At 37.4% G+C, this 9,572-nt stretch overlaps 1 pseudogene; it reads left to right on the top strand.

Annotated features, from left to right (window-relative positions):
- Positions 1-9,195, top strand: part of LOC104285837 — a 10,720-nt pseudogene extending 1,525 nt beyond the window's left edge.
- The last annotated feature ends 377 nt before the right edge of the window (positions 9,196-9,572 follow it).

The following is a 9,572-nucleotide window of genomic DNA, read 5'->3' as shown; positions in this document are numbered from 1 at the left end:
TAGATGACCTCCACCAGTCTCTTCCAACCAACATTTCTACTACGCTAAAGTTACTTCAGGAAGAACAGAGAAGGGTGGAGGAAAATGAAGCACAAACAAATGAGTAGTAAAAACTGATGACCCAAGCAAGATTCATAGGTGAATTTAGGACCAGGTCTGAGCAGCCTTGCCATAAAGAAAAGAAATTCTAAGTGATAGCAGAATGCACAATGTTTGATCATGAAATTAGGATGGAGAAAGCATATGCCAGAATCACTTTATTTGAAGTTAAGGATATTATTAATTTTTCAGTACCCCTACTATTTTGTTGCATTTTAATAACATAATAAAGAATCTTGAATAATTTGAATTCCCTGGAAGCAATAGTTAATACAGCATCTCTAGTAAATTGGAAATGAGCCAGTCCTATTATTAGACAACTCCTGGAAAACAATGTTCTGTCATCACCGCTTTTATGATTACACAAAACTTTCCTGAGCAGTCTAGAGATTAATTTAAACCTAGCCCCTGCAGGGAAATCTTCTAGTACCAAAAGAGAAAACATGATAGATTTAAAAGAAAAATCTTTGTTTAACTTCCAGTTAATTTTACCAAAGTTTTGAAAGATATAGAGCCAAGCTAACAGATGGAAATTTTGATTATACAGCTGTAATTGTAAAGAGAACTGATGAAGGATTATTTTTCCTGTAAAATAATGCGTAACTTCTACATTTGTTATTGATACATTATTAACATGATGGACTATGCACAACTCAGTAAATAACGGATCTAGGAATTCAACATAAAATTCAGTATATGAAAGTGCTTCCGAATGGATATAGTCATTCAAGAAGCTAATTTGGTAAATCTGTTTTTTCGTTGCATTCTGGACGCTGGGTTCGCTTACCCTACAAATATTGGCTGTAACAAAACATACAATACAAAAGAACTGTTTTGATAACGGAGTCTCACAGATTTTGATAGTAAAAGTTTTGAACACACACTTCAAAAAAATATGCCTTTTTACTTACACAAAAACATGCATTATCTCCCTAACAATGTTTTTAGTGTTAATATTTTTGTATCTATATAGCAAAATATGACTTTTTTTCTATTCTTCTTAAACAAAGGTGCCAGATTTTGGTTATGATTTGCAGAGTACTTTGTATTAAATTGCATGAGCTGCTACATTCTGCGCATGTCAAGTTTTTGATCTTTAGAAAAGCAAATTAGGATACTGAAATTTATATGCCTAAATATGAACCCACATGACCAAGATGTTAATCTGTAGCATTTTACATAAAATATAAAATATGCTGCCTCAATCTCCATTGGCACTTTGTTCTGAAACTCAGTGAGTTAGCACGCACTCTTTATCACTCCACATACAGATAAATCTGTAAACAATATGGATTAGCGGAGAAGACTAGAATCGTTAAAAGGAACAGGCTATACTACATATTTCTTTTAGCCCCATCATTCTAAGGGCTTTCCTAAAGGAAAGGTGAAATGTCACAATTGACAGTAGAAGCAGTTATGGCTACCACAATGTCCATTCCTGCCTTCATTACTATTGCCACAGCAGGACTGCCTCATCTGTTCACGAGTCACCTTCTTAATTCCTATTTTTTCATGAGCTTGCATTGTAGAAGGTCAAACATCCAGTTACAATCCCCTTTTGCATGTTCCTCAGAGCTCACGAACATTAAAATGAGTCCACACATGACTAAAAATACTTGGTTACAGAAGCTTAAATGCAGGAGGTCTCCACTCTCCTCTTTGTACCACTTAGCGCTACCTAGAATATTCTTATGTAGAAAAAGAAAATGAAAGCCAGTTGAACAGGATTTGGCTTTCTTAATTTTTGAGGGTTGTGGCTGTTTATTTAAGTTGTGATTTCACTTTCTACTGTCTCTCACACCAAATTTACAGCAGAATTTTTAGCATGAAGAAACAATGACTCAGACCCAACTTTGGTGCAAGCAATGTGTCCTTGTGTTTACAGTTGTGAATTGTGAAGATATAATTTCATAAAGATGGACATTCTATACTCTTTCTCTTTAAAACTATATTTAGTATTTGTTGAAGCATACTGGTCATGTAACCAGATGATCATTTCAGTAAATTATCTTTAAATTCCAGTACTCACAGAATTATTACAGGATGAGAGCAGAACATTCTAATATACCTTAAAGCTAAAGGTAGATAAATCTGAACTAGTAAGAAGATGAAATTTTTTTTATTGTATGAGTGACTAAAGCCTGAGTGACAGTAATTATTAATGAAATTCTACTGTTTGTGTTACAGAGGAAAAAAACCCAGACATTCACTATGGTCTACGTTATCACCAAACAAGAAACTTGTGCAGTATAGGAGTTTGATCCACAGCTAATAAAATCCCAGCAGATATAATATTCAAGGATCACCTCTTCCAAGCTCAGGAACAATGATACATCCCAACAAAGTCAGGCAAAACCACCAGGAAGCCTGCATGGATGAACGAGTTGCTCCTGGACACACTCAAAGAGAAAAAGGAAGCCTACAGAGGGTGGAAGCAAGGACAGGTAGCCCGGGAGGAATACAGAGGAACTGTCCAAGCAGCCAGGGATCAGGCTAGGAAAGCCAAAGCCCTGAAAGAATTAAATATGGAGGAGGACATCAAAGGCAACAAGAAAAGCTTCTACAGGTACGTCAGTGGCAAAAGGGAGACTAGGGAAAATGTGAGCCCACTCAAGAAGGAAATGGGACACCTGGTCACCCGTAATGCAGACAAGGCTGAGGTATTCATTGATTTTTTTTTGCCTCAGTCTTCACTGGTGAGCGCTCTAGACACACCACCCAAGTTGCAGAAGGCGAAGGCAAGGACTGGGAGAATGAGGAACCGTGCAATATAGGAGAAGGCCAGGTTCAAGACCAGCTGAGACCTGAAGGTACACAAGTCCATGGGACCTGATGAGCTTCACCTTCGGGTCCTTAATGAACTGGCAGATGAAGTTGCCAAGCCACTATCCATCATCTTTGAGAAGTCATGGCAGTCTGGTGAGGTTCCCACTGACTGGAAAGGGGGAAACAACCCTCATTTTAGAAAGGAAAAAAAGGAAGACCTGGGGAACTACAGGCCGGTCAGTCTCACCTCTGTGCCCAGCAAGATCATGGAGCAGATCCTCCTGGAAACTATACTAAGGCATATGGAAAATAAGGAGGTGATCGGTGACAGTCATCACATCTTCACCAAGGGCAAATCGTGTCTGAAAAAGTTGGTGGCCTTCTACAATGGGATTACAGTGTTGGTGGCTAAGGGAAGAGCAACAGATGTCATCTAACTAAACTTGTGAAAAACATTTGACACAGTCCCACATGACATCCTGGTCTCTAAATTGGAGAGATGGATTTTATTGGACTGCTTGATGGATAAGGAACTGGCTGGATGGCTGCACTCAAAGAGCTGAAGTCAATGGCTCAATGTCCAAGTGGTAAGCAGTGACGAGTGGTGTTCCTCAGGGGTCAGTACTGGGACCCGCACTGTTTAACATTTTATTAGTGACAGTGACAGTGGGATTGAGTGCACCCTGGCAGCGCAGAAAGCCACCTGCATCCTGGGTGTCACCAAAAGAAGCATGGCCACCAGGTCGAGGGAGGGGATCCTCCCCCTCTGCTCCACTCTGGTGAGACCCCACCTGGAGTACTGTGTCCAGCTCTGGAGCCTCAGCACAGGAAAGACATGGACCTGTTGGCGCGAGGCCAGAGGAGGCCACAACAATGATCTGAGGGCTGGAGCACCTCTGCTGGGAGGAGAGGCTGAGATAGTTGTGGTTGTTCAGCCTGGAGAAGAGAAGGCTCTGGGGAGACCTTATAGCAGCCTTCCAGTACCTAATGGGGGCCTACAGGAGAGCTGGGGAGGGACTCTGGATCAAGGAGGGGAGCCATGGGATGAGGAGTAACGTTTTTAAACTGGAAGAGGGTGGATTTAGATTAGATTTTAGGAACAAATTCTTTCCTGTGAGGGTGGTGAGCCCCTGGGGCAGGTTGCCCCGAGAAGCTGTGGCTGCCCCATCCCTGGAGGTGTTCAAGGCCAGGTTGGACGGGGCTTGGAGCAACCTGGGCTGGGGGGAGGTGTCCCTGCCCAGGGCAGGGGGTGGAACTGGATGATCTTCAAGGTCCCTTCCAACCTAAACCATTCTATGATTCCATGATAATTGGGCTTTAGGTAAGATCATAAAGGTAAGTTCAAGACCAAATCAAGAAATAGTCAAAGGTTATCAAAACATGTCAACACTACGCATTGCATTTGTATTTCAACACAATTATTCAGCTTGTAGATCTCAAGAACCAATTTTATCCCAAACAGAACGTTTCTTTCATACTCACTCATACAAAGTCTTCAGCGGTGAAGTTAAAATAGCCAGCACAGAGAGCAGACTATTGCAGTGGCTATGTATTTTATAGATCTTGAGATCTCTGTCTTCATGTGGATTCAGAAACTCCTGTACAGAGCTGCAAACTGACCAGATCATATCTTCAGTGGACATCAAAATTGCTGCAATATCAATTCTGTAGGGGCAAAAAAGTGAAAATAACATTTCTTTGAACATCAGGATAGTGGTAAATTTCAGTTAAATAGAGCTTTTCTCTGACAAGATAAAATACCTGCAGGAATTCTGAATCCACTACACTGTCAAAATTCAGCGCATCCACAGATAAGTTGTTATTGAAACTAGTCAAAAGAAGACTTAAAAAGTATGGAAATTTCCTCTTCCAAAGGACAATGCCACTAGACAAGAACAACTTACCTTCTAAACTGCAACTAAATAAAACTAAATTTAGTTTTCTTTATGATAAGGTGTACGTATAGAATGTACATACTATTTTCAAATCCTGTTGGAGAGTAATGACAAGTGAACTAAATCTTCCATTTGCAAAACTTTAACTGCCAGGCAAAATATCATGACGTGGAACTTTTCTGACTCAGTAATCTGTTGCCTGTTGATATTGGCTGGCAGACCATCATGGGTCATTGGCCTAAACAACAGCAAGAGTCAAACTACAACAACATAATCTCAGAAGACTATGCTGACATACGACAGATAGGAAACAGATGAATAACAGAAAATACATGGCAGGCATGAAGTTGAACTGAAAAAAGTACCTGAGTACCTAAAAGCCAATAGATGCACATGCAATCATCTCCATTTTTAAGGATCACCTTATTTTTGGAAAATATAGGCAAACACACATGAACAGGCATTTGTCTATATTACAGTTCAGGTCTCTAACGTTTCAAGAACCATTAGGAGAAAAGACACATACCCCAAAACTACAGTATTACATAAAAAAAAAACCCTAAAGCCTCGGTGATAAAAATATATTGATTTATATTAATTAAAAATTGTTTTCTTCATTTGCATGACTGGATAATTTAATTCATTAGTGACAAATTCAAGAATCACCTTATTAAACAAAACAGATTCTCTACAAAATGAGAATGTGAAAAGTTATTTCTTTTTCAGTATTTTGAAGCAAGTTAATATGGAATTGATTAATACTACATTTATGAAATACTGCAAAAATTCTTCATATTTCAGGGTATTTTTTTTTCCAGGAAATTTCCAGGGAAGTTTCCAGGATACCTCTGTGCACCTAAAGATATAGAAGGTATATTAGTGCAGGTAAATTAGTGCAGGAATAGAGCACACAAGCAGGTATTTTGATACGCAGAGTAAAACTTTGGGGTTTTCCCCACCTATTCCAAGGATGAAAACTTGTGTAACACATAACTCTTAGCTCACACAGAACATTTCTCTGCTTAGTGTGTCATCTGTGAATGACAAGCTCTTAAGTTTTTAACTTGCATGGCCAACATGGACTGTATCACTTTCTAAATCTAAAAAGAGGAACATACTCATATAGGAAAAATACAGAGCAAAGGGGCGGGATGAGAAATACACCAATTTCTTCAGTCAAACATGACATTGGATAGAAGAAGGACAGAGGTAGGCTAAGCTTCCACCTGGAGACACGCGCTTTAGTATTTCTTAAAGAAACCCTCCTCTCTGGGAGAATATAAGAATCCCAACAAGAAGAACTTCCAGCCTTATATTTCCCAAAATGACAGGAGAAGGAATAGCCTCTTCCTCGTCTCTCCTTCTGCACCACTGTCTCCATTCTGGCAAATCTTTTGATGTGATCTCATAGCTCTTTTGCTTGAAGAGCCCTACAAGAGCCCCAATTCTATTGGAACACATGGACCTTTCTTCATGAATCAATGGCTTGATTTATAACCCCAATGCTGCCAATCCTGCCTGCATTTTTGGCTGCACCAACACTCCTCAATGCTCTGTTCATCATGAGGCTTTCAAACTAATCTAGCAACTTATGCAACAATTTCACCAAGAGTTCAAAAGAGGTCCTTGATTCTACCCGGTTTAATATATGAGTACCAATACACTTAAATATACAAAATATGTTGAATTAAAATGGACATCAAAATACATAAATTGTGTCTATTCCCTCTGCTGTGTTCATTAATGTTTAAATTTGAATCAAATCAGTGCCTAACATAAAACTAAGATCTACCTATTTTTTAAAAAATTAAAAGTGTGCATTAAATATACAACCATTACCTGATTTGCGGTGTTCTCTTGTAACTGGGGCAGGCCTGACAATATCTGGAGGACAGCATAGCCAAAGATTGCTCCAGTACATCTGTAAGTATCTCCTGGGCTGTCTTGGGAGGTAGAATAATCCATAGATCATGATGAAGAGCACAGCAGAAGTAATGCCACATCTGGACAGAGAATGAACATCTTTCCCCCTATCAAAACCACCACACGTTAAATAATAAAAACACACCTTCCAAAATGTCAATTTAGTTCCTGTAAGTCTAATTAATTCAATCTGAAAGGAAATAGCTGAAGAGTTTCAGGCGCATGATGACCAAAAAATGGTTCTTGACAAGATGTGAAACATCTTTATTAGCAAGGAAACACATGTTTCAGTTACAAAACTAGAGCTCTGCCACAAAACCAAACCACAGCATTTAACCTCTTATACCCTTAATTAACCTATTCTCAAACCCCATAGTGTTATAAGTCTAGTTTAAAAACATAAACTGTATTCTGTGTGCACTAGAGTAGTCAGATGAATTTAATAGAACAGTTTCTTTGTCCTCAAAAGAAAATAATATTTAAATTACTTAAGCATACGTATTTCACCAGATTCATAACTGCCACACATAATCACGATTATAAAACTTTGGTATATATAATGGATATATGCAATAAGAGGAGAAAAAAATAAGTGAACAATTAAACTGATAATAAGAGATGTCCAGAATTTTTTAGTAAGACTTTTTTTTTTTCATTTTATAATGGTAACTCATTGAAACTAAGCATTTTCTGGGAAGCAATCAGCGTTGGTATTAATATTTCATTGTTCATACAGAACCACCCCAAATAAGACACAGAGATAAATGCAGAAGAGTCAAAATCACAGTGGTTAATCCACAATATCCCTAAGAACTACATAGTCCAACTCACATTTAAATATTTCAACTAATACCTATTCAGAATAAAACATTATGAGGAAGTTGTATCAGAACAAGGACTTGAATCTTCACTTCCCACATTCCAATGGAGTTGAGAAATATTTTAACAATTTGTTGATATTTTAGCATTATCAGAAATACAAAGCAACCCTGTGAGTTTTAAAACACTGGAAGAGTTTGATAGGCATTCTCTAATAATAATAATAAGCCAAAATAATCTGGCTTCTTTTTAAACACACCACATTAGCAGATTATTGGAAGTTCTTATTATTCAGTATTTCTGTGCCATAATATTTGAAGTGTATTTTATATTAAAAAGTGGTAAATTATGACAAAGAACGAAAGTATCAAACTTGTGACCACTGCTCTAGTCATTAAGTTTATGATGGGCATAGCCATCTCTGAAACCTCATTTAGAAAAAAGAAAAAAAAGAAAACCAAATCATTAGGACATCCAATTTTCCAAGTTTCACTAATGCAGAAAAGAAAAATGTAATACAGACAAGATTCAAAGATTATATGCCTCATTTTCTTCATACATACAAACATGAATATCTTATAACTGTTTTAAGCATATTTCAACAAGCAAACCAAAACTAATCACTGGTATTTTGAACAATCAAGCACTTGACAAGTGTTTACACACAGGTAAAATGGGATTGTCTTACACTGACCAAAAATTGATATAATAATATAATGGACATATTAAAAAAATCCTGTTTTTCTTATATGAAACAAAATTATAATATTATGGAATGATATACTGAAGCATCATCATAAGAAGTACAAGTTTACTTCATAACTCAACTTATAACATAACTTTGTAACTTTGCGTAACCCAAACACATTAATACATTTCTGTAAATCTGAGTTTCTTAGTTATATTACCATGACTACTCTTAAGGTACATTCCAGTAGAACTTACCCAGAAACAAACCCCTAACCCTACCTTACAGACATTTTACTGTCATTTCCCTTTCTTTGCAAAAACACTTCAACTGTCAAAGAATAAACTCACCAGGTGAAAAATAATTAGTTTGAATGCCTAATGGAAACTAATTTATTTGGGTCATGTCTTTAGTTTACAAAAATAAATTTAAAAATTTCAAAAACCATGCAGACTTAACCAGAAATATAATTCAAAATTGACTTTCTAATGTAGGGCTTTTTTTTTTTAAGTAACTGAATGTTGGCAAGTTTTACTTTTTAACTATGTAACTATAAACACAAATGGCTTCATTTTCTCTGCTTTATTCAATTTAAAGCAGTAAATTGAATAATACTCCTTTTATAACATTGTCCCTCCACTGCAGAAGCGACAGTTTCACTGAAGATTTAAAAGAGATTCACTCCCCTTTTCTGACCTGTTTTTTCTGTCTGTTGCGATTTCTAGACAATTCTACTGGTAAACATCTGCTATTTTTGCAGGCTTCACATAATACAAACAGATGTGAGCTTTTATTTAGCTTATATATCAGGAAACAAGCAGCTGCGCTTTATTACGTGAGCCACTCAATATTATCTTCGCACAGACAATTCTTTATTCTTCGACTATTAGAAAACATAAGTTCCCAAAGCTACAGCAGATGTCTGCTACACTAAAAGCTCCATTCGGAAATGTAATCTGGCGAGCTGGCCCGGGGGCACGGTGGGTGTTCGGTGCGCTCTACTAGCGAGACCCTGAACCCTGAGTTCCACTCCATGGCAGCTTAGTGCTCTTAGAGCTCAGCTCAGATCTCACATCGCCACAAATTCGCTACTTCTAGCTCATAAAATCCCTGCTTAACTTTCCTAAAAGATATTGAAAACTTTCTGCAATCTCACAGTGATTATCGTCTCTGTGTTTGCCCTCTAATCATAATTGGTCTTCTGGCTTTTCTTTTAATTGCAGTTACCACTATCGGATTAGGTGCAGGATGGGTGAGCAGGTACTGAAAGTCCAAAAATATTTTAAAATACATTATTCTTATTTTAACAATGTATAAAATTATTTTAGAGAATGTAATAACCATTTACTACCAATCTTGTTCTCCTCAGATGTTACCATTGT

Source organism: Charadrius vociferus, unplaced genomic scaffold (assembly GCF_000708025.1).
Source record: "Charadrius vociferus isolate BGI_N301 unplaced genomic scaffold, ASM70802v2 scaffold744, whole genome shotgun sequence".
NCBI classification, from domain to species: Eukaryota; Metazoa; Chordata; class Aves; order Charadriiformes; family Charadriidae; genus Charadrius; species Charadrius vociferus.
This window is presented reverse-complemented; position numbering and strand designations above follow the sequence as displayed.